The sequence below is a fragment of the Acinonyx jubatus genome, chromosome C2 (assembly GCF_027475565.1).
Source record: "Acinonyx jubatus isolate Ajub_Pintada_27869175 chromosome C2, VMU_Ajub_asm_v1.0, whole genome shotgun sequence".
NCBI classification, from domain to species: Eukaryota; Metazoa; Chordata; class Mammalia; order Carnivora; family Felidae; genus Acinonyx; species Acinonyx jubatus.
In genome coordinates, this window is record NC_069384.1 from 11,827,906 (window position 1) to 11,852,183 (window position 24,278).

A 24,278-nucleotide genomic window follows, 5' to 3' on the forward strand; every position below is an offset into this window, starting at 1 on the left:
CCAGAACCTGCAGAGTTGTCTCTTAGACTGTTAAACCACAACAAACACAGATCTTCAAGACTAGTCGAAATGTAGGTTCCCGCTGTCACAAAGAATCCCTTCTGCTGCTGATGGGGTTTCATATCTGTTTATCTCTACTATAACAAGGTACTTTTCTACTCCTGAAAAGCCAGAAAGCCGCAGTAACACAAAAACCTGCACATTTTATACTCGATTAGCAAAGTAGGTATATTTTCAGGCAGCGACTCTCAAAGTTTGGTGTGCAGCAAGATTACCTGAGGGCTTACTAAAACACACATTAAACTACTGGGCCTCACCCCAAGAGTCCCTGATCCAGCAGATCTGGGTGGGACCAGAGAGTCTGTGCTTCTCGTAAGTTTCCGGGGGAGTGTTCTTGTCCGGGGAACACACTTCCGGAACAGTTGCTGTAGGGCGTTGATGTTCTTCTTCCCCTAGCTTAGACGATTATATTTTACAGTCTGTTCTCTTCAAGGGGTTCTAATACGATCTATGTAGTTTTCCATATAATTATATTGAAGCTAGTAGATTGTCAAGGTAATTTATTAGTGATGATAGGATATTTAGAGTTTTCTACCTATAGGGTCATCTTTGGGCTAGCATATTCTACATTGGCTGCTCTTTGAACCTAGTGAAATAATAACCTAATTCATTTAGTTTTGAGTTTTCATGTTCATTTTTTCTTGTGGAACAGTTTTTATATCCACTCAGAGTTGCAGCAGTGGCTTTACTCTTGTCTCTGTAAAAGCTTCCTGTCTTCTGTAAGACTCTTAGCCATGGGGATGCCTGGGTAGTTTGGTTGGTTAAGCATCCAACTCTTTTTTTTTTTTTTTTAATTTATTAAATATTTATTTATTTTTGAGAGAGAGAGACAGAGTGTGAGCAAGGGAGGGGCAGAGAGATAGGGAGACACAGAATCCGAAGCAGGCTCCAGGCTCCAAGCCGTCAGCACAGAGCCCAACATGGGGCTTGAACTCACGAACCATGAGATCCTGACCTGAGCCAAAGTCGGATGCCTAACCGACTGAGCCACCCAGGTGTCCCAGCATCCGACTCTTGATTTTGGCTCAGGTCATGAGCCCATGGCTGTGGGATACAGCCCGGTGACAGGCTCTGCACTGAGCATGGTGTCTGCTTGGGATTCTGTCTCCCTCTCCCTCCGGCCCTCCTCTGCTCACATTTCTCTCTCTTTCAAAATACATAAGTAAACATTAAAAAAAAAAAAAAAAAAAGACTCTTGGCCCTGGCTTGGGAGGGAAGAAGGGGGGGGGGGATGGTAAGGAGTGTGGAGAGGAGGGAGAGAAAGCAAGGGGTAGAGGGGGCAGCCAGGGTTCCTGTATTTCTGGGCAAACACAAACCCTCTTTTCCAGTAGGGTGGCAGCGTGGAGGGCCCAGGTAGAGAAGTGATGACCGTCACGTCCCCGGCCACCACGCAGGAGCCCAGTGCTGGAAGCTGGCTCCAAGTACACAGAGGGGAATCTTGGGAATCCAAACAAAAGCCCAAAGCCAAGGCCTTTATTCTAAGAAAAGTCCTCTTTGCTGTCCAAAGGGAGCCACCCTGCACTTTTATTTCTTGTAGAATAACAATCTGTCCCTCGCCCTCCTTTGTCTGCATTCACAGCAAAATAAACAGTTAGACAGCTGCTCCCCCAGCGGGGCAGTGGTTCCCTGCGTCCTGGCCTCAAGCACCTGTCAGCCATAGTCTTACCCCCTCTGATTCTTCTGATTCTCCTGCCAGCTGGGACGCGCTCTCAGCCAAGTCATCTCCCAGCCACTGGAACCTCCTGGACTGTACATCCTACATGTATTTGATGGTTACCTTGAATTCAGCCATCTCACACTCAAAAAGCTTCAGCACGCGGGCCTGCTCTGGGGTCAGCACGTCGCCCTCCTTGCACACCTTGGACAGGCCCAGTTGCCTCTTCTGTGGCTCCATGGGGGGGGAGGGGCTTGCTTCAGGGCCCCCACCCCTCCACCCGGGGTCCAGGGTCACGGTGAAAGTTGCTTTGCTTCCAGCTCTGGCGAAGTCCATTTCCCTGTGTCTCCTGAACCACTTTCACCTCGTCCTGCGGTAGGTGAAAAGGACAGATGTCACCCCTGAACCTCTGGCTGACCTGACGCAGGGTGTCTTTGTACTGGTCAGATGGCCTTCATACCAAGGCAGCCATCATCACTTGTGTTTTTTGCCAAAGAACGTCTGGCTATGCTGCCCGGCATTCTGGATATCCTTCTGCTGGATATCCTGGAGACCAGCCATGGAGACGCTGAAACGGTACTCGTACATGTCCATACATTGCCAAAGCTCTCCTGTCAGGTTCTAGTTCAGTTCTAAGCCTTTCTTGGCAGTTTTGGTGAAGGAAACTTTCTTGTCGTGCTTGGATCTGGGCATCGCACCGCAGGCAGAGGCAGCGGCTGGTGGTCTACGTCATTTAACTTCATTTAACTTAATTTTTAAAAAAAATTAAAAAGATTTTGTTTTTAAGGACTCTCTACAGCCAGTGTGGGGCTCGAACCTACAACCCCCAAGATCAAGAGTTGTGTGCTCCACCAACGGAGCCAAGAAGGTGCCCCCTCATTTAATTTAATTTAATAATTTAATTTAATTTTTGTTTAATTAAATTTACAACATCTAATTTTAAACACCAAGGAGCAGTCTCATTCTTTTCAGATGTAACATTTAATTAGCGCATCCGAATGTTTTGCGCATACGGTGGAGATTCGTTTCCATTCTTTTCAGGGCACTTTTTACACACGTAAAGTGACAGGCTTTGAAGCCAAAGCTCTGATCTCTTCCTTAATCCTGATGCATTTGCGTTGTATTTCCAGAATAAAGACGGAGGTCCCCTGAGGAGTTTCTGGGAAGTTCTGGGGACGCTGATGCCAGGCAAGGACTGAGAGAGAAAAAGGGAACCATGTCAGCTGAGTGGCCAGCAGTCGATAGTCAAGAGGGCCACCCGAAAAGCCTAATCACATGGTGGGGACCTGGAGGGTCGAGGCTCTGGGCAGGTCAGAGAGGAGAAGGAAAGCAGGAGCAAGGCAGCTTGGAAGGCAGGGGGCTGGGGGACAAAGGGCGAGGGAAAGCGAAAAGCACGGCCTGAGTTGGAAGAGGCAAAGCAGAAGTCGCCTGCCATTAATCATGAAATATCCTGCAGTTTTATGTAAGAAGAGACATTGCGGCATTCAGTTGCTGTGTTGAAGAGCAAGGTTCGAAAAAGAAGTTTAGAGCCGATTTTACGTGAAACATTGTTAGATGGGTGGGGCACGTTCCTTATAGCTTATGTCACATGGGCCATGGTCCATGTGGCCTCTGTTACAAATCTTTTGCTTAGGTTCACTCATAGAAGGAGAAGGGGAAGGGGAAGGGGGAGGAGGAGGAGGGGGAGGAGGAGGAGGAAAGGAAAAGGAGAAGAAGGAGGTAGGAGGGGGAGGGGGGAAGGCGAAAGAGGAGGAGAAAAACAGGACTTGGTGGAGAAATGTAATTTATCTAATGACAAATACACGATAAGGGATGCTTGTTCTTGGAAGCTGAATTTGCCCAACGCATCGTAAAATGAACACACTTGTGGTATTTCTCCCGCTTCCGGATCTAGGCAGCCCATGCCACGACCGCACCAGTGTGTCTTTCGATCCACTATTAGCTTAGGGTCCTTTTGCTAGTCAGAAAGCACTGGATTCTAGTCTTAGATTTATCTTGCAAGCCTGTTCAAAAGAACATTGCCTACAGCTGCCCAAATGTCCATTGGTGGATGAGTGGATGGAAGCCAGACGTAAGAGGTCACACATTACGTGCATAAGTAAATGCATAGAGACAGAAAGTAGATAGGTGGTCTCCAGGGACGGGATGGGGGTGTACAGGAGCGATTACTTAATGTGTGGGTTTTGGGGGGGGGGTGACGAAAATGGTGGTACTCGAAATGGGTGGTGGTCGCATAACATTGTGAAGGTACTAAATGCCACTGAATTGTACACGTTTCAATGGTTCATTTTATGTTATGTGAATTTCATCCCCCTTAAAAAAGAGAGAGAGAGAATATTGCCCGTGGCACATCAGATTCCAATATAATGTGAAGTTTTGTTCCTCCGTGGCGGGCACTCAACCTCCCTCTCCCAGAGCGCCTGGGGGTGAGTTTCTCAGATGTTTCTTCCAGCATCTCTAACCTCACAGCCAAGGAGGGAAGGCTGACTCATGGAATGAGAGCAGTCTCTTATGGCCGTCTCTGCTTTGCTGTCTCGCCCGCCACTTCCTTGCAGTGTATCAATAGATTTCTGTCTGCTTTGTTCTACCTTGGGTGAATTCTTGCACCGCCTGCCCGCGGGCTTCCACCCCGTTGGGTCACCCCACATTTGGTGGCTCCCATCCGATTGGGAGATCCCACATGAGTGGCCTCCCCCACCCCCAGCATTTGGTGGACCGCACATGGAGAGCCTTTGGCAGCCGGAGCTCTCCCTGGATTCTCCGGGAATTTCTCGGGACTGTCTCTCGGTGGACCGACTCTGGTAGTTCTTGGCAGTTCTTGGCGAACTGATGACCTCCCGCGGAGGTGACTCCTCAGTGAGGATCCAAAGCGCCAGGGGGATCCAGCTGGCCACGCTTGCCGGAATGGATGAAGGATTTTGCCTTTTGCTCTTGGAAGGGATCCTTCCCTCTCTCCTCTCTCTCTCTCTCTCTCTCTCTCTTTTTCATTTAATGTTTATTTTTGAGAGAGGGAGAGGGAGACAGAACGTGAGCATGGGAGGGACAGAGAGAGAGAGAGAGAGGAGACACAGAATCCGAATCCAGGCTCCAGACTCTGGGCTGTCATGTCAGCACAGAGCCCGATCTGGGACTTGAACTCACAAACCGTGAGATCATGACCTGAGCTGAAGTCAGCCGCTCAACCTACTGAGCCACCTAGGCGTCCTGTCCCCGCGCCCCCCCCCCCCCGCCCTGCCCTGCCCTTTCTCCAGACAACTGAAGATCTCTGAGCAGGGCAGCTCCCCGGTGTGGTCTGAAGGTCTGAGAACGAATAAGTTGGACTGTCTACACCTTTGAGGGCAAAGGACCCCTTTGCTCCACTTTCTTCTTCCATCCCCTGAGGTCCATTCTGCAGGTGCGGGGTAGAGGGGGGCGGGGGGTGGGCAGCTGGCAGGGGTGGCTCCCGGGAGAATTCGCACATGTTCCAGGCTCGCTTGGGACCCTTTCCTGCCACAGGCTGACTTTCAGCTGCCTTATATCTTAAAACCAAAACCAAAACCAAAACCCTAATACAAGGTAGACTCCTGTGATGAAGGCAGAAGCAAAGGGGCATGGGCAGGAGAGAGAAAAGAAGGAGGCAGGTAGAATCTCAGCCACGAATGCTGCATTTTAGAGCGAATGAAAGAGAATTGATGGGAAAGTGCTAACATTTCCACACAGGGAAGAAACAGATGCTGTAAAAGTCCTAGCTGTGGGTACAGATATCATCGAGTCACAAATCGAACAATTTAGGAGGGGTTGTATGTGTGCTGATTCCAAATCAGGTACGTGTGTTGTCCAAGACTCTGCAGATGGGAAATCCTAGAAGTAATACTGGGAAAAGTAGAAGCCACTGGGAAAAGGACCACAGAAGACTTTATCTCTGGATGTGAAGTTGCCACTGATTTACTGGATGACCCCGGGCATTCATTCATTCATTCATGTATTCAACAAGTAGATCTTGAACACCTATTAAGTGCTAAGAAGCACCCTTCTAAGGGCTAGGGATCCAGCAGTGAACAAGACGCACAAAGTTTCTGCTTTCGTGGAACCTAGAGCCTCGCGTGGACCCAGACAAATGTGCAAAGACATATTTGTTGAACCGAAATGGCCTAATAGCATGTAAGTAGTGATATGTGCGATGAAAAAAAAAAGAAAAAGCAGGATGAGAGACGGTGAGAAGGAAGGTCTCTCCCCAGAGGAGACATTGCAGCAGAAAGGCAATGAAATGAGTAGGCTGTATAAGCAGAGCGTGTTCTGGGCACAGAGAAGGCCGGGCGCAGAGGCTCTGGGACATAGCCATGCTCGCACATTCCAGGCACGGCCACGAGGACAGAGCATATGAATGCAGAGACAAGAAGGCCAGGCCAGTAGTGTGTAGGGCCTGCAGGCAATGAGAAGGGCATGTGTTTTCAAGCCGCATCTCTGCCGTTGTATGTATTAATCCTTCACTCCCCGTATTGCCAAACAACATTCCATTGTATGCATATACCACATTTTACTTATCCATTCCTCTGTTGATGAATATTTGGGTTTTCTCTACTTTCTGGCTACTACACATGCAAGCTCTTGTATGGACATAGGTTTTCCTCTCCCTTTGGCCACATACCTAAGAGTGAAATCACCCGGTCACATAGCGATTCTGCGCGATCTTTGAAAGACCGGCCAGACCGTTTTCTGAGGTGGCCGCCCCGTTTCACACCCCCACCAGCAAGAAATGAGGGTTCTGATGTCTCCCCATCTCTTCAGACACTTATTGGGTGTCTCTTTCCTTATAGCATCTTGGAGGGTATCCAGTGGAATCTCACTGTGGTGTGCCTTTCCTTTCCCTGATGGCCACTGAGCAACTTCTCGTGTGCACCTTGGCCATTGGTTCATCTTCTTTGGAGGAACGTCTATATGGACCCTTTGCCCATTTTCAAATTGGGTTATTTGTCTTTTCATTGCCTTTGAAACCCTCGCAAGCTCCAGTTCTACCCAATGCCACATAAAAGGTCCCTCAAGTTAAGAAACTCTGGACTCTAGAACTAGACTCTGGGGCCAACCCAGGACAGGATCAGCAGGTGACCTTGGGGAAGAAGAGGTGTGATCACACCCGGTGCTTATGTCTCTCCCGGCTCACAGTGACCCTGGACTTACCCCATTTTAATAGTTTAATGTCCAAAGGGCTTTCGTACACTACGAGGAACCTACACTAAACTATTATTTGTTTTTAAATTTAAAAAAATGTTTTAAATTTATTTATTTATTTTGGGGGGTGGGAGAGAGAGGGGGAGAGAGAGAGAGAGAGAGAGAAAGCATGAGTAGGAGAGGGGCAGAGAGAGAAAGAATTCCCCAAAGGCTCCAAGCTGTCAGCGCAGAGACTGACGCGGGGCTCGAACCCACGAACCGGGAGACCATGACCTGAACGAACTGGGAGATCATGATCTGAGCCCAAACCAAGAGTTGGATGCTTAACCGAATGAGCCACCCAAGTGCCCCTGTTATTTGTTTTTAGACAGTTAATGGTTGTCTAAATAGTCACATTCTGCTTAGATAACTATTATATCAAAAAATGATTTTACAGATTAGAGCTCCGCAAACATTTTAATAGAGATAAAAACGTAATGAATTAAACTCTTCCAAATGAAAACTCGATGCGAATTACAAGCCAATACATTGATTATTCTTCCAAATGCTTTACACATCTCAAAAATCTGAAAAATGTGAATACGATTATAAAATGTTAAGTATAAACCCTAAAAAGCCTTTTTGCAAAAAAATGCCAATTGTCATGGATCTAAATTTGCTTCTTCATTATCTTTGCTCTTATTCTTATCCTTTTTCATATGGCTTCCCTGGGGTGCTGGAGGCTTTCCATCTGCCCCCCCCTCCCCCAGAACCCCTCTCACCTCATCTGCCCTGCTCTGTGCTCTGGGAGACTTGTATAAAATGCATCAACAGAGTCCTTTGCCCCTGTCTTTGGATTTTGTCAGTGGAAGCCATCAGCTCAAGATTTGGGGGTGGCAGAACAGTGAAGTGGGCTCCTTTCCTGAAGGAGTCTCGGTGAGTTGGCTGTGTCTCTCAACAAGAAGCCATATATCCTGCCACTGACCCCAACTCTCTGTGGGGTGATGGTTCCTCCCTTTCTCCTCCGGGCCTGGACCCAATAAGCTCCCCATGCTAGTTGACTTGGGGCATCCGAGTGACCTTTGCTGACCCAGTGAGGGTGACCAATACAGAATTGGAGTTGAAGGCACAGAACCAGGGACAGAAGACTTGGGTCCGCCATCCAGGGGATTCCGTTCAAGTAGAATAGGCTCTTTATCTTTTTTATGGCTGGCTTTTGTCCCTTACAGGAGGACCTGCCCAGGTTATTGGCTCTAACCGGTTTTGCCTTGATTTGTGTGTGTGTGTCCTTAGTCTTATAATTCTTTGAAAAATAATGCTGCTTGGATGTCTCGTCTTTGAAAGGAGAGCCTGATAGAAGACGATGTCTAGTTACATGAGTGTGTGTGATACAACCGACATAAGAGACATTTCATAATTGCTTTTGTCCCCATGGCACTTATTGCAATCTGTCACGTGACGTATTTACGTACGCTCATTGTCCACGGTGTTAGTCGGAGTTCTCTAGAACAGCAGCACCAAGCAGATTAATTGCAGGAATTATCTCACATTAAATCGTGGAGGCGGAGGAGTCCCGCGGTCCGCTCTTGGCAAGCTGGAGCCCCAGGCAAGCTGATGGTGTAGGTTTCAGTTCACGTGCAGAGGAAGACCAATGTTGCCGCTCACAATAAATTCTCTCTTTTGTTCTATTTAGGCCTCCAGCAGATTAGATGATCTGCTTTCCTCAGTCTACAGAATCAGATGTTAATCTCATCCCCAAACACTGTGGGGTGGGGTTTGGCTAAACCCAGAATGATGTTTAGCCAGATAACTGAGCACCCCCTGTCCCGGTCACGTTGACACGTAAAATTAACCATCACATCTTTCTCCCTTCACTGAAATGTAAGTCGCATGAAGGCAGGGACACTGCCACAGTCATCTTCTGTTGTATTCCTGGCATTTAGAACCTCACCTGGCACCAAGTAGTTGCTCAGCAAATAGTTGTTGAGTGAATGAATGAAAGTAGCCCCTCTCTCACTGAATTGATGAGAAACCCGAGGCGTGGGACGGTGCATGGTCAGCGGGTTTATGGCTAAGTTGGGATTCCATCTCAGGGGGCTGTATCAGTTATCTGTTGCTGCATAACAAATAACCCCACGCTCAATAGCTTAAAACAACACTCATCTCATAGTTTCTGTAGATCAGAATTCGGGCACAGCTTAGCTGGCTTCTCTGTTCAAGGTCTCCCAAGGTATCAGCCAGGGCTAGTGTCCACTGGGGCAGAACCCATTTTGAAGCCCACATCGTTGTTGGAAGAACTCAGTTTCTCTAAAAAAACTTTTTTTTTAATGTTTTTATTTATTTTGAGAGAGAGAGAGAGGGAAACTATGAATGGGGGAGGGGCAGAGAGGGGGGGGGGGGGAGACAGAGAATAGAAGCAAGCTCCAGGCTCTGACCTTTCAGCTCACGGGGCTCGAACCCACGAACTGTGAGATCGTGACCTGAGCTGAAGGTGGATGCTCAACCAACTGAGCCACCCAGGTGCCCCGAACTCAGTTTCTTTAGGGTTGTTGGACTGAGGACCTCAAGTCTTTGCTGGAGGCAACGCCAGTTCCTTGCCATGGGGGCCTTTCTACCGTGGCTGCTTGCTTCTTCAATGTGTGTGGGCCAAGAAGGCAATAGAGAGATTCTTCTAGCAAAATGGAAACTACCATCATCTGTAACTAGAATACAGAAGTGGTGTCCCTTCGACTTTGCCACATTCTATCGAGTGATAGGAACCATCCATACTCAAGAGGAAGGGATTCCTCAGAGGGGTGAATACCAGGAGATGGGGATCACAGGTGGCCTTCTCAGCCCTCCTGTCACGGATGGGTACAAGCACAGACGCTGGAGCCAGACCACCTAGGTTCAGATCCCTGCCGTCGCTTCTTCCCTGCGTGATCTCAGGTAAGTTACTCAGTTTCTCTCCGTTTCAGTTTCAGCCTTTGAAAAGTGAGGCAAATAATAACTGGTTCATAGGGTTGCTGTGGGAATTGAGTAAAAAATGCGAACATGCTTACAACTGGGCCTGCGCGTAGAGATTGCCGACTAGGGATTGGCTGTTATCTCGCGCCCCCCAGGCACGGGTGCAATGCGGGCCCCCAAAGGAGGGGGAGCCTCAGCTACCCTGTGTTTCCTGTTTGTGCAGAATTATTGGATCCAATCTAGGGTCTGTCCCTATCATGATTTCTCCTGCCCAGAGGCTTTACTCTCATTGTGTAGTCTTTTGGGTACATTTGTAGTCACAAGCCAAGGGCAGTGAGTCTGGACTCATAAAGTGCTGGCCCACTGGTAGTGGGTGCTCTGTGAAGAGTTCCGATGGGCCCGGAAACAAAGGCATTGTTGGGGGTCTGTTCGGACCGGGCGGGAGCAGGGAAGCAGCCAGGAGACAGATGCGAACTTGACTCAGGGAGAAAATCACGTGAAGTCTCCATCGCTTGAGACAGACCTTTTATTGAGTTAATTAATTAATTCACTTATTTTCACTTTTCAAGGAAGTGGCTTGGCTTGAGCATTGTCTGAATTAGAGAGCTCAGGATTTGAGACAACTCGTGGAAGTCTGTGGCTGAAGGGGGGTATCAGGTTCCCATACGATGAATCGGGACCTGCTCTCACCCCATCCCATTGTAAACACTAAGAAGATGCTATACCTGGTCAGCCTTTCACCGCAAGGTTAGTTTCCTGTGGCCGCCTTAAGAAATCACAGCAAACCGGGGTGCTTGGGTGGCTCAGTCGGTTGAGTGTCCGACTCTTAATCTCAGCTCAGGTTATGATCTCACAGTTTGTCGCATCGAGCCCCCCGTCTGACTCTGTGCTTACTGCACGGAGCCTGCTTGGGATTCTCTCTCTCTTTCTCTCCTTCTCTCTCTTAAAATAAATAAATAAACACTAAAAAAAAAAAAAAAGAAGAAAGAAAGAAAAGAAAGAAAGAAAGAAAGAAAGAAAAAAATTACAGCAAACTGAGTGGTTTAAAATGACAAAAATTCATTTTCGGACATCAGGCAATGTACTAGAGTATACCCTAATCTAATATGACCTCATCTTAAATTAATTAATTACATCTGCCAAGACGCTATTTTCAAATAAGGCCACATTCTGAGATTTTGGGTGGACGTGAATTTTGGAGGGGCTTTATTCAACCCACTACAATTGCCCATAAGTTTTATATATTCATCTTCGCTAGCTACAAATCATTTCTCATTATGGCTCTGAGGTCCTCTGGAATCTAGAGCCATGGGCAATTTATTGTATTCTAACTCTAGGATTCATTCTCTCTCCCACCCATCATGATTTTTTAATTGAAGTGTAATCGACATGCAATGTTACATTAGTTTCAAGCGATCCACAATTCTCTACTCTGCGCTCACCATGATAAGTGTAGTTACCATCTGTCACCTTACAATGTCATTACAATGTTATTGACTGATTCTCAGCGCTGTACTTTTCAACCCCATGACTTACATATTTTATAACTGGAAGCCTGTACCTCTTAACCCCCTTCACCTATTTTGGCCATTCGCCCAATCCCCTCCCCTCTGGCCATCATCAGTCCATTCTCTGTATTTATGATTTTGTTTCTGGTTTTTGTTTGTTCATGTATGTTGCTTTTTGGATTCCACATATAAATGAAATCGTATCCTATTTGTCTTTCTCTGTCTGAATTACTTCACTTAAGGGCATACCCTCCAGGTTCATCCGTGTTGTCCCAAATGGCAAGATCTCATTCTTTTTTATAGCTGAGTAATATTCCGTTGTATATATATGTACCTCATTTTCTTTATCCGTTCATCTATTGATGGACACTTAGGTCGCTCCCATAACTTGGTTATTGTAAACAATACTACAATAAACATAGAAGTGCGTATATCTTTTTAAATTAGTATTTTCATATTTAAAACAAATTTTACAGAGAGAGAGAGAGGACATGAGCTGAAGTGAAGGGCAAAGGGAGAGAGAGAGAATCTCAAGCAGGCTCCATGTGGATCCTGACTCGGGGCTCGATTTCACAACCCTGAGATCCCAACCCTGAGCCAAAACCAAGAGTCGGATGCTCAACTGACTGAGCCACCCAGGATCGGTTCAGTGTTTTCATTTTCTTTGGGTAAAAACCCAGTAGTGGAATTACTGGAATTACTGAATCATATGGTGATTCTATTTTTTATCTTTTGAGAAACCTCCATACTGTTCCCACAGTGGCTATACCAGTTTGCATTTCCACCAACAGTGCATGAGGCTGTCTTTTTCTCCACGTCCTCACCCACACTTGTTATTTCTTGTCTTTTTGATATTAGCCATCCTGACAGGCACGAGGTGGTATCTCATTGTGGTTTTGATTTGCGCCTCCCTGACGACGAGTGATGTTGAGCATCTCTTCATGTGTCTGCTGGCCAGTTGTCTGTCTTCTTTGGAAAAACGCCTGGGCAGGTCCTCTGCCCATTTTTAATCAGATTCTTCGTTTTATTGGTGTTGAGTTGTATAAATTATGTATATATTTTGGAGACTAGCCCTCTAGGATTCATTCTCGATTAGGACAAAACTATGGGATAAAGTGAGCTCGTCTGTGAGCACACAACCAGTGACCGTGAGTCTTGGGATGGGCCATCTGAAATTCTGCCTCCTCTGAGCATTGAAAATGGCTTTATGGACACCCAGCGAGGTAGGGTGTCATATCTAAGGCTCCTTAGACGTCATTGCATCCAGCTCAAACTGCAACCCAGTTCAGCCCTGACTGATCACCTTCATGCTGGAAGGAGACCGTCACCTTCTGAGGCTGCTTGTTGCCTCTAAGGCCAAAGAGATGGATGGATGGATGGATGGTCTTCCTTCCAGGAGCTGAAGTCTGCCTCCTCAAGCCCAGCTGCACTGTTCTGCCTTCTCATTAATCCTTCACAAGACAGCCGAGGACAGGTCAGCCCCCATCACACCTCTGCTTCTTTTAAAAACATACCTATTCTGCCACCCTTTCCTTTTTTTTTTTTTTTTTTGAACGCTTATTCATTTTTGAGAGACAGAGAGAGACAGAGCAGGGGCAGGGGAGAGGCAGAGAGAGAGGGAGACACAGAATCGGAAGCAGGCTCCAGGCTCGGAGCTGTCAGCACAGAGCCTGACGTCGGGCTGGAACTCATGAACTGCAAGATCGTGACCTGAGGCAAAGTCAGACACGTAGCCAACTGAGCCACCCAGGCGCCCCAACTGCCACCCTTTTCACAGTGTGTGGCAGGTTTTCACTGTGGTACCAGGACCAAAATAAAATTTTCCATATACGATCTGACAAAGGCCCTGTGTACTTAGCGTTTCCTCTTTTTTTTTTTTCAAGTTTTTATTTTGAAATAATTTGAAACTGATAGCGAAAAAGAACTCCCTCATGTCCTTAACCCAGGTGCACTGGCTGGTGTTTCTCTAGAAAACAGGATGGGCCAATGTCAACGCTGTGGAGGGCTCAGCAGGTGGTCCTCGGCGCCCGCACACTGGGATTCGGAGAATGCAAGAACAGGTTACCTCGCTTTCTAGGAGACACATCACACACGGTTACCACTGGATGAGTTTGAGGTCAAATACATTCCCTAGCTCATTTTCAATTCTTGCTTTCTTTGCGGCACTCAGTCATGAGAAACTTCAATTCAGGGGCATCTGGGTGACTCGGTTAAACATCTCGCTCTTGATTTTTGCTCAAGTCATGATCTCTCGGTTCGTGAGTTCGAGCCCTGCGCAGGGCTCTGTGCTGACAGCTCAGAGCCTGGAGCTTGCTTTGGATTCTGTGCCTTCCTCTCTCTCCGCCCCTACCCTGCTCACGCTCTGTCTCTCTCTCTCTCAAAAATAAACATTAGAAAGAAAGAAAGAAAGAAAGAAAGAAAGAAAGAAAGAAAGAAAAAGAAAAAGAAAAAGAAAAAGAAAAAAGAAAGAAACCTCAATTCAATGAATAACCCCTGGTAAGGGTATCTTGTTGGTTTTAGTCAACCATTGATTGTCAAAGTCTTGTTGAATATCTCATTTGACATGCTCATTGCTCACCTCAGCTTTGTCTTATCTGCACATTTGAAAGGAATGGCTTCCAGAACGTTATTCTATCTGTGGATTCTTTATGCTGTGTGAAGTCATTAACTATTTGCTTTGTTGGCCACAATTCCTTCTAATTAATTACTGCCTCGGCTATCTTTCCTCCTATTTTCCACCTGGTTCTCACTAACATGTCGTTACACGGCCTGCCAAAATCCAGATATGCATTGTCAATTCTAGCAATTTCCAATCTCTGTTCCTTGACTGGCACCTGTATTTATGGGTCTTCTTCCAAATAAGGATCTTATGAAATGTTTAAAAATGATCTGTGCCATATTCGCCTTCTGGGAAAATGCCCTGCATGAGTCAGTTTACTATATGCCCTGAGGAATCCCGCAATAATAATATGTTTTCAAGCTCATTTTGTTTAACCCAGTGCTTCCCCAATTCCTCAATGATCACTCCCCTTGTTTTGGTTACCATTTTAAGGAACACTAGTGTTGTGAGAAACCCTGTGAAGGGGAAACTGAAAGATCTCACTAATTCACCGTATAAGTCACCTAGTCCGTGGAAAGAAACGAGGCTACATTGACAGGATTCGAAACCGTCCATTCAATAATTCATCCTTGATATTAACTTTTTTTTCCTGGTGAATCAGACTTAATCTTAATGGTTTATCGTTTCCCAAATCTTTCTTTCCCCACCCCCCGCCACGCCCTTTCTGAAAATGTGGTAACTCTTTGCGTCCACGGTGTCGGCAACTTCTCACTCATTATAATTTCCCCAATCTTGTTGACCAAGAGATCGGTCGCACGTTGCAAGTTCTGTTAGCCTGTGAGGCAGTGTCCGAGTCCAGACGTGCTGTCTTTGCCCTGGAGGGCTCTCTGAGCAACTCTTCTTGGCATCTCACGTTTCTCGGTTCGGTGCTATGTATACAGCAGGTGCTTAATACATGACCTTCCTTTCCAGGCTTGTGCAAGACCTTCAGAAATCTGAGCCGGCTGAGTTTTCCCGATGACGTCTTTGAACTATAAGAAGTGGTGTGGCCGCCCCGGGGCCACCAGTTATTTTCTCCTACCGTCTGCCTCAGTTTGCCTCAGCTGCCACAGCTGAGGCCCACAGCCTGGGTGGCTCCGTCCGACAGCGGACATTTCTTTCTCACAGTTCTGGAGGTTGGAAGTCAGAGACAAAGGTGTTGACAGAGTCGGTCTCTCCTGAGGCTTCTCTCCTTGGCTAGCAGATGACCGTCTTCTCGCTATGTCTTCATGCGGCCCTTTCTTTGCGCACATCCGTGTTGTCTCTCTCTCTGCGTCCTGATCTCCTCTTCTCCTAAGGACACCAGGCGCGTTGTATGGGGGCCCCACCCTGATGACCTCGTTTAACTTAGTCACCTCTTTAACGGGTCCATCTCCAAACACAGTCACATTCTGAGACACCGGAGGTCAGGGCCTCAACACGGGAACTTTTGGGTAGACACAATCCGGCTTATAACGCGATGTGGTTTTGTTTTTTTCTTTCTTTCTCATTGTATTCCTTTCTTGAATCATTTGTACTTGAATCAGAATTCTGTACCTTGGGAACCCCCCATCCTGCTGGAGTCAGTAGAATCCCTGATCTTGAAATCATCCCTCTTTCTCTCTAAACAGCCGCCTGCTTTCTTAAAGCCTTGAGTTTGTGCCCAATTGTCCGGTGTCCCGTCCGTCCCTGCTGTGAATTCCAACAAAACACGTGATGTGGGGTGAGCCCTGGAACCTGTGTCTTAGCCGCTTCATCTGAATATAGGGGAGTACAACGGGGCCACAGTACACAGGGGGTGGGGGGTTGGAAGGACTTAGAGCAACGCCTGACAAACGTGAGCCCTTGACATACGTTAGTAATGATTATATTATTATTCTTATCATTTTTAAAGTTTATTAATTTTGTTTTGAAATTTACATCCAAGTTAGTTAACATATAGTGCAATAATGATTTCAGGAGTAGAATCTAGTGATTCATTCCCTACATCTAATACCCCGTGCTCATCCCAACAAGTGCCCTCCTTAATGCCCCTCACCCGTTTAGCCCAGCCCCCCACCCAACACCCCTCCAGCAACCCTCGGTTCTCTGTATTTAAGAGTCTCTTATGGTTTGTCCCCCTTCCCTGTTTTTATCTTATTTTTGCTTCCCCTCGCTTCTGTTCATCTGTATTATTATCATTAACGTGCATTGTCATCGTTATGTTCTACTAAAAGCTCAGGCCATGAAACATATTACAGGACATAAAATCTGACCAAAAAAGATGCTTTTCAATGATCTCGTGAATATAGATTCTCACCACTTAGCTGATAAATTCAAAGTTGTTCGTTTTTATTTCGGTAAGAAAACCCCTTACAAGAACGATTATACATCAGATGTTATTTGATGCACTTCCCACATTGAATACGTAATTATCTCCGAGATGGGCATCCTTTTCATCACCTTCCATGTTACAGAGTAGAAAGCTAGAGCGGCTAGATGTTAAGCATCTTGCCGAGGTCACTCAGCTAGTAACGGCAAAGTCAGAATTGGAACACGAGCCAGGCTGCTTCCCGAGCGAGGTCATTTCCCCGTGGGTATGAGTTTCCCATGATTGCTGTAACAGATGTGAAAATCCATACAAGGAAACCTCATTTCGAACAGAATCAGGAGGCAGGCAGGGGAAGCTCTCATGCCCAGCACTAATCTCATTGCAGACCCAGCAGAAAGGGAGGTACCTTGCGAGTTGATATTACTCATTATCACAGCAGGAGGAGGAAGGTTCTCTCCTCCCACCAGCAACAGTGCCACCAATGAGAGACAGCCTCAGCTCAGCCAATGAAAAGCCACTATTCCTTCCAGCTCCCAGTTTACTCCAATGGGCTTTTTGTTTATAACGGCCCTTCCCACCTCCCTGCTGTCCTCTATAAAAGAGTGGTCTTGTTTTCCAGACTTGCCTATGGTTTTGCCACATCTTCCTTGTGCCTGATCGCGATTCTCTGCTATTCCCAAATCAACCCATCGTTTGCTGGTAAAATAACTGGCAGTTTTATTAATTAATTAATTGACTAATTCATTGTCTTTTAAAGCAGGCATGGTGTCTAGTGCAGAATCCAATGTGGGGCTTGAACGCACAACCCTGAAATCAAGACCTGAGCTGAGATCAAGAGTTGGACGCTTAATCGACTATGAGCGATAAGCTTAGGAACCCCCCTGGGCTTACACCAATGGGTTAACAAGGCCTAAAGAAATACAAAGTCATAAAATGCTCACACCCGAGTTTGAGTAAATCAGATTGGCACCCCAAGAATAGGGGGTGCAAAGACACCTTGAGAATAGGGAGGTGCAAAGGCACCCCCAAATAGAGAGGGGGTGAAAGCCCCCAAAATAGGGAGAGACAAAGGCCTAAAATAAGAATGGCGCAAAGGTGCCCAATACATAGGTATGTGAAATAAACAGGATTAGATAATCAGGGTGAAGTCACCCCAATTTAGTACTATAGCTGAAAAGGTGCTTTCACAAGAGGATAGGGCCAGTGGACTATGGACCACTGCGCTGCAGGCAAAGCAGCCCAGAGCAGAGATGGTTAACAAAAGAAAAGGTGCCTTGTCAACCCTGAGGTTATTGCTGCTGTCTCATCCCCGAGGGTAAGAAAAACAGAGGTGCCGCCTCCTGTCCACTGTAAACAACCTTCCTCCCGCCTGCCCGGCGCCCGGATTTTGTTTTGTATTAACCCAAACCCCCAACCACAAGTATCCTCAAGACTCCCTTTCCCTCAGGCCCCCAAGTTAATGTTCACAGATTCATTGTCCCTTTGTGCACGTCCATCACCGTGTTTGTAAGCCTTCTGATCCTAATAAAAACGGGGCAAGGACCCTTATTCAGGGCTCTTGTCTTTTCCCGGACATTAGCCATTTCTTGCTTTCAATTCTGCATCCTGCTGTTTTACTAGACAAGAGAGAACTTTAGACCCAGAGTCTACGACAATCCACTGAGCCACCCAGGTGCCCCTAACTGGCAGTTTTATTTTTTATTTGTTTTTTATAATTAATTTTTTTTCTTTTCAAATTTTAATTTAAATTCTAGTTAGTTAGCATACAGTGCAATATTGGTTTCAGGAGAATTCAGTGATTTAGCACTTCCCTATATGTCACACCCAGTGCCCATCATAACAAGTGCTCTCGTTAATACCCATCGCCTATTTAGCCCATCCCCCCTCCCCACTTCCCTCCATCAATCCTCAGTTTGTTCTCTACCTTTAAGAGTCTCTTATGGTTTGTTTCCCTCTCTCTCTTTTCCCCCCTCCCATATATTCATCTGTTTTGTTTCTTAAATTCCACATATGAATGAAATCATATGGTATTTGTCTCTTTCTGACTGACTTATCTGACCTAGCATAATCTCCACCCACATTGTTGCAAATGGCGAGCTTTTATTCTTTTCACTGGCTGAGTAATATTCACACACACACACACACACACACACACACACATATGTACATATATACGCCACAACTTTTTCTTAAAATTTTTTTATAGTTTATTTATTTATTTTGAGAGAGAGAGTGAGCAGAGAGAGAGGGAGAGAGAGAGAATCTCAAGCACGCTGTCAGCATGGAGCCCGATGTGGGGCTTGAACTCACAGACCATGAGATCATGACCTGAGCTGAAGTCAGACACTTAACTGACTGAGGCACCCCTACACCACATCTTCTTTATCCATTCATCAGGTGATGGACATTGGGGCTTTCTCCATAGTTTACTTATTGTTGATAATGCTGCTATAAACATCAGGGTGCATGTACCCCTTCAAATCTGTATTTTTGTATCCTTTGGATAAATACCTAGTAATGTAATGGCTGGGTCATAGGGCAGTTCTATTTTTCACTCTTTGAGGAACCTCCACACTGTTTTCCAGAGCAACTGCACCAGTTTGCATTCCCACCAACAGTGCAAGAGGGTTCCCCTTTCTGCACATCCTCGCCAACACCCATTGTTTCTTGTGTTGTTAGTTTTAACATTCTGACAGGTGTGAGGTGGTATCTCATCTTGAGTTTGATTTGTCTTTCCCTGATGATGAGTGATGAGCATTTTTTCATGTGTCTGTTGGCCATCTGGATGTCTTCTTTGGAAAAGTGACTGTTCATGTCTTCTGCCCATTTTTTAACTGAATTATTTGTTTTTTGGGTGGTGAGTAATACATTCTTCATGGATTTTGGATACTAACCCTTTAGCAGATATGTCCTTTGCAAATATCTTCTCCCACTCACTGCCTTTTAGTTTTGTTGATTGTTTCCTTCGCTGTACTGCTGTACTGAAGTTTTTTTTTTTTATCTTGATGAAGTCCTAAAAGTTCATTGTTGCTTTTGTTTCCCTTGCCTCTGGTGACCTGCCTAGTAAGAAGCTGCTCTGGCAGAGATCAAAGAGGTTGCTGCTTATGTTCTCCTCTAGCATTTTGATGGTTTCCTGTCTCACAGTTAGGTCTTTCCTCCATTTTGAATTTATTTTTGTCCACGGGGTAAAAGAGTGGTCCATTTGCATGTTGCTGTCCAGTTTTCCCAGCACCATTTGTTGATGAGACTTTTTTCCATTGGATAGTCTTTGCTGCTTTCTCGAAGATTAGTTGACCATATAGTTGTGGGTCCCTTTCTGGGTTTTCTACTCTGTTCCATTGACTTATGCGTCTATTTCTGTGCTAGCACCATACTGTCTTGATGACTGAAACTTTATTTTTTTTTTTATTAAAAAAATTTTTTTTATTAACTTTTTTTTTTTATTTATTTTTGAGATAGAGAGAGACAGAGCATGAACGGGGGAGGGGCAGAGAGAGAGGGAGACACAGAATCGGAAGCAGGCTCCAGGCTCTGAGCTGTCAGCCCAGAGCCCGACGCGGGGCTCGAACTCATGGACCGCGAGATCGTGACCTGAGCCGAAGTCGGCCGCTCAACCGACTGAGCCACCCAGGCGCCCCGATGACTGAAGCTTTATAATATAGCTTGCAATCCGGACTCGTGGTGCCTCCAATTTTGTTTTTATTTTTCAGGATTGCTTTGGCTATTCGGGGTCTTTTGTGGTTCCATACACATTTTAGGATTGTTTGTTCTAGCTCTGCGAAAAATGCTGATGGTATTTTGATGGGGACTGCATTAAATGTGTAGATTGCTTTGGGTAGCGTAGACATTTTAACAATGTGTATTCTTCTAATTCATGACCATGGAATGTTTTTCCATTTCTTTGTATCTTCAATTTCCTTCATAAGTTTTCTATAGTTTTCAGAGTACAGATCTTTTACCTCTTTACTTAGGTTTATTCCTAGGTATCTAATTGTTTTTGGTGCAATTGCAAATGGGATTGATGTCTTGATTTCTCTTTCTTTCTTTCCTTCTTTCTTCCTTTTTTTGTTTTTGTTTTGAGAGGAAGGGCGAGAGAGAGAGAGAGAGAGAGAGAGAGAGAGCGCATACAGGGGAGGGGCAGAGAGAGGGAGACAGAATCCCAGGCAGGCTCTGCATTGTTAGTGCAGAGCCAGATGTGGGGCTAAAATCCATGAAGCGTGTGAGATCATGAGCTGAGCCGAAACCAAGAGTTGGATGCTTAACCAACTGAGCCACCCAGGCGCCTCTTAATTTCTTTTTCTGCTGCTTTATTATTGGTGTATAGAAATGCAACAGATTTCTGCACATTGACTTTCTATCCTGTGACTGCTGAATTCACAGCAACTTTTTGGTGGAGTCTTTTGAGTTTTTGGCATTGAGTATCATGTCATCTGGAAGTTTTATTTTTAAGGTTGACACAAAGTACTGCAAACCGTGTGGCTTAAAACAATAGAATATTCTTCCACCACAGTTCCAGAGGCCAAAAGTCTAAAATCAGTACCACTGAGCCACAATCAAGGTGTCAGCAAGGCTGTATTCCCTCCCGAGGCTCTGGGAGAGAGTCTGTTCCTTCCAGCATCTGGTGGTTCCAGATCCTCCTTGACTTGTGGCCACAACAATCAATTCAATCTCTGCCTCTGTGGTCACATGGCCTCCTCCTTTTCTGTCTGTGGAATCTCCCTCTGCATCTTTTATAAGGACACGCGTAAGGGCATTTCGGGCCCTCTACAATAATTCAGGACAATGTCTTTGTCTCAAGATCCTGAACTTAATCCCATCTGCAAAGACCCTTTTTCCAAATAAAGGCACGGTTCTCAGGTTCCAGGGATTAGGACCTGGATATCTTTTGGCAGTAGGAAGTTTTTAGCCCACCACGGTGTTATTCCCATCCAACAGCCTGATTAATGCCATGATGGAATTAATGCACGATGCTCTTGTGGACCACGGGGAGAAACATAGCCTCCATCATGGCCCGGTCATGGAAAAGCCAAGCGGTACAGAAATCATAGACTGTAGGAAGGTCAGTTGGAAATGTTTTAAAATAAATTAAGGCTGCCACCAAGGCACAGTGGAGAGGAAGAGGCCCTAAAAATGGAAATTCTGACTGTACAGTAACATGTCAAGATGTAAGCGATGCTTTCATAAATAAATATTTATTTACTTATCACACATAAATGTATTTATTTATCATAAATAAGTATTTACCCAGTAAGGTTTTTGGAGCCCCGACTCAAATCTCTAAAGATTCTAAGCGGGCCCACAGCCAAAGGCAATTGTTTCCAAGTGGCCAGAACCTTCTAACAAGAGTCTTACCAGAGACTGCAGCACCAGAATGAGCCGAGAGTGTTCTGTGAGCTCTTGAGAAGCCGGAAGAGCAAAGAGGGGCAGGCCCTTTCCTCTGGGCAGAAGGTGTATTGTAAGTGGAGACCCAGGAGGAAGCAAAACTATTCACCTGTTATTTTTGCTTCTGGCTTGTCATCATAGAAACTGGAGGGTGGGAACCACGTCAAAGCCAGAGATGCGTGGGCGGGCGTAGTAAAGGGGCTGTTAGATGACTTTGCCGAGCCAGCCCCTGTAATAGCTGAGAAATGCCAGGGCTGGTGGGGGGAGGGGTGGGGATGGGCTGCTGGACAAGGGCCGGAGGAAAAACCCAGGAAACTGCAGATCAGGGTCCTCGCGTCATGAAATTCTCTGGTGTGATGCCTAAGGCAGGGAATCCACTCCCCGGGGCCAGAGGGTAACTTCGAGTGCAGGGAGACCTGCTGGGGCTGGAGACTGTACGCTGGAAAAGCACTCGTGAGATTTATAAAATACTGGGTATATTGGGCCAGCTCACCAGCCCGCCAGTCTCGTCTTGCAGGGTTTATCTTCTGCCCTTTTCAAGGAGAATCAAGAATTGTGTATCTCTTGAACCCATTGAATTCAATTTTGGGGAACTCCCTCCTGCTCTTCCCCGCCCCCTCCCCCCTTGTTTCTGGAAGCCAGCCGGGATGCAGATCGTCTTGTGTAACCCCCCCACCCATCACTTTTCCTCTTTGATGCAAAGAGGGGGAGCCCATAAAGGGAAGGCCCAGCAGACATCCCTTAGCACCTGTTAAAAAGAAACCACAGGCCCCAGATGGTGTCACTTAGACCAAGTTCCCAAAGTGGGTCTTAATACCTAATCTAACTGCAGTTTCAACCTCCCCCAGAAATGTAGTCTTAACTGGGCAGGGATTTTTCCATCCGTGGCAAGGGGTCTGCCACACGGACACTATCTGTCCCCCAAAGGAAGATGAGGTAATTTCTATGATAAGACCCCTTGCTTCTCCCCCTCGGGGAAATCCTTGCCTGGAACAATCTTATTCTTCTGCTAATACCTTTCTTGCCCCTCCTCCGAAAACTTTCCATTTTGTACAACTCCTCGAGCTTCCTCTACTTGCTAGATGGGCGGCTGCCTGATTTCATGCATCTTTTCTTTGTTTGATTACGTAGGCTTCACGCTCGGGGCAGAGCCCAACGCAGAGCCTGAACTGGTGACCCTGAGACCAGGACCTGAGCTGGGATCAAGGGTAGGACACTTAACCAACTGAGCTACCCAGGCCCCCTATGAATCATGTAATAAAGCCTGCTTGGTCTTTAAAATCTATTCAGTTGAAGTTTTGTTATTTGACACGGCTTTGTGGTTCCAAGTGTCGGGGAGACAGAGATGAGACCAGAATATGGTCCTGCCACTCTAATAATGAACAGTGGGGACGGACGCTGCGGAAATGTAGCCGAACTAACGGGAGTTCGCTCCTTGGTGAGTTCCAGGTAGAGACTACACCAGGTGAAATTGTCGTGCAAAGAACATTTTATCTGCAGCACATAAGGAGATCGTGGGGAATAACTTCCAAAGCAGTGACTCCCTGAGTAAGGGTGGGTGCATTTCTTCTATTTAGGGTTGGGATGAATCTTCAGAAAGCGGGGTTTTGTCATCGTGTGTAAAAGCGGGTGTAAGGTTCAACAGGCGTGATTAGAAATCATGCCTATGCACGCATCCTATGTTATGTTAAAGAAGCTTGTGCTCCTTTTTGGGTGGAGATTTTTCCCCCCTATTCTATTCTATTCTATTCTATTCTTTCTATTCTATTCTATTCTATTCTATTCTATTCTATTCTAGGGCGCACATGAGAGAGGGAGAGGAGGCAGAGGGAGGGATAGAGAGAATCCCAAGCAGGCTGTATGCTCAGTGTGGAACCTGACATGGGGCTCGATCCGATGACCCTGGGATTGTTACCTGAGCTGAAATCAAGAGTTAAATACTTAACTGACTGAGCCACGCAGGCGCCCTTTGGGTGGAGATTTTAACATTCTAATGAGGAATTGGTAACTGAGACACTCAGTCACCTGTGCAGGCGTGAGTCGGTGGTCGAGCTCAAAATGGTCCAGGCCACTGGAACTCTACTTATTCTCCCCTAGAAGATGAGGTTAACATACCCGTGAAGAAGAAGAGGGGTCGGCGGGGGGTCTTGCTGGTGACAGGTTTAACCTCATTAACCCTATGGGGCATGGTTTCAGAAAGACTGTTACAAAGTGCAAAACTGCTCTGGAAAACAGTCTGGCCGTTCATCAAGCAGCTAAACATAAAACTGTCGTATGACCCAGCAGTTCTGCTCCTGGGTGTCTCCTGAACTGAACTGAAAACACGCGTCCACACAAACACCCGCACGCAAATGTTCATAGCAGCTTTATTCATGGGGATCAAAAAAAAAAAAAAAAAAAAAAAAAGAATGGAAGTGTCCCGATTGCTCGTCCGCTGGTGAACGGATAAGCAAAGCGGGGTCTCTCCGTACAATGGAATGACAACCAAGCAGTAATAAAAACAAATGAAGTTATGACCACACACTACAGGGCTTGGATGACTCTTGAAAACCTTACGCTAAGTGAAAGAAGCCGGTTACAAAGGATCCCATACTGTATGATTCCTCCTGTATGGAATGTCCAGAAGAGGCGGATCCATTGACACGTCAAGTGGATTAGCGGTTGCCAAGGGCCAGAGGGGAGGGGAGAATGGGGAGGGGCCGAGAACGGGGA

The 24,278-nt window shown here is 46.2% G+C and overlaps 1 pseudogene; it reads right to left on the bottom strand.

Moving 5' to 3' along the window:
- Nucleotides 1–919: 919 nt before the first annotated feature.
- LOC106966458 (mRNA turnover protein 4 homolog) lies at nt 920–2,407 on the bottom strand (annotated as a pseudogene).
- Nucleotides 2,408–24,278: the final 21,871 nt, after the last annotated feature.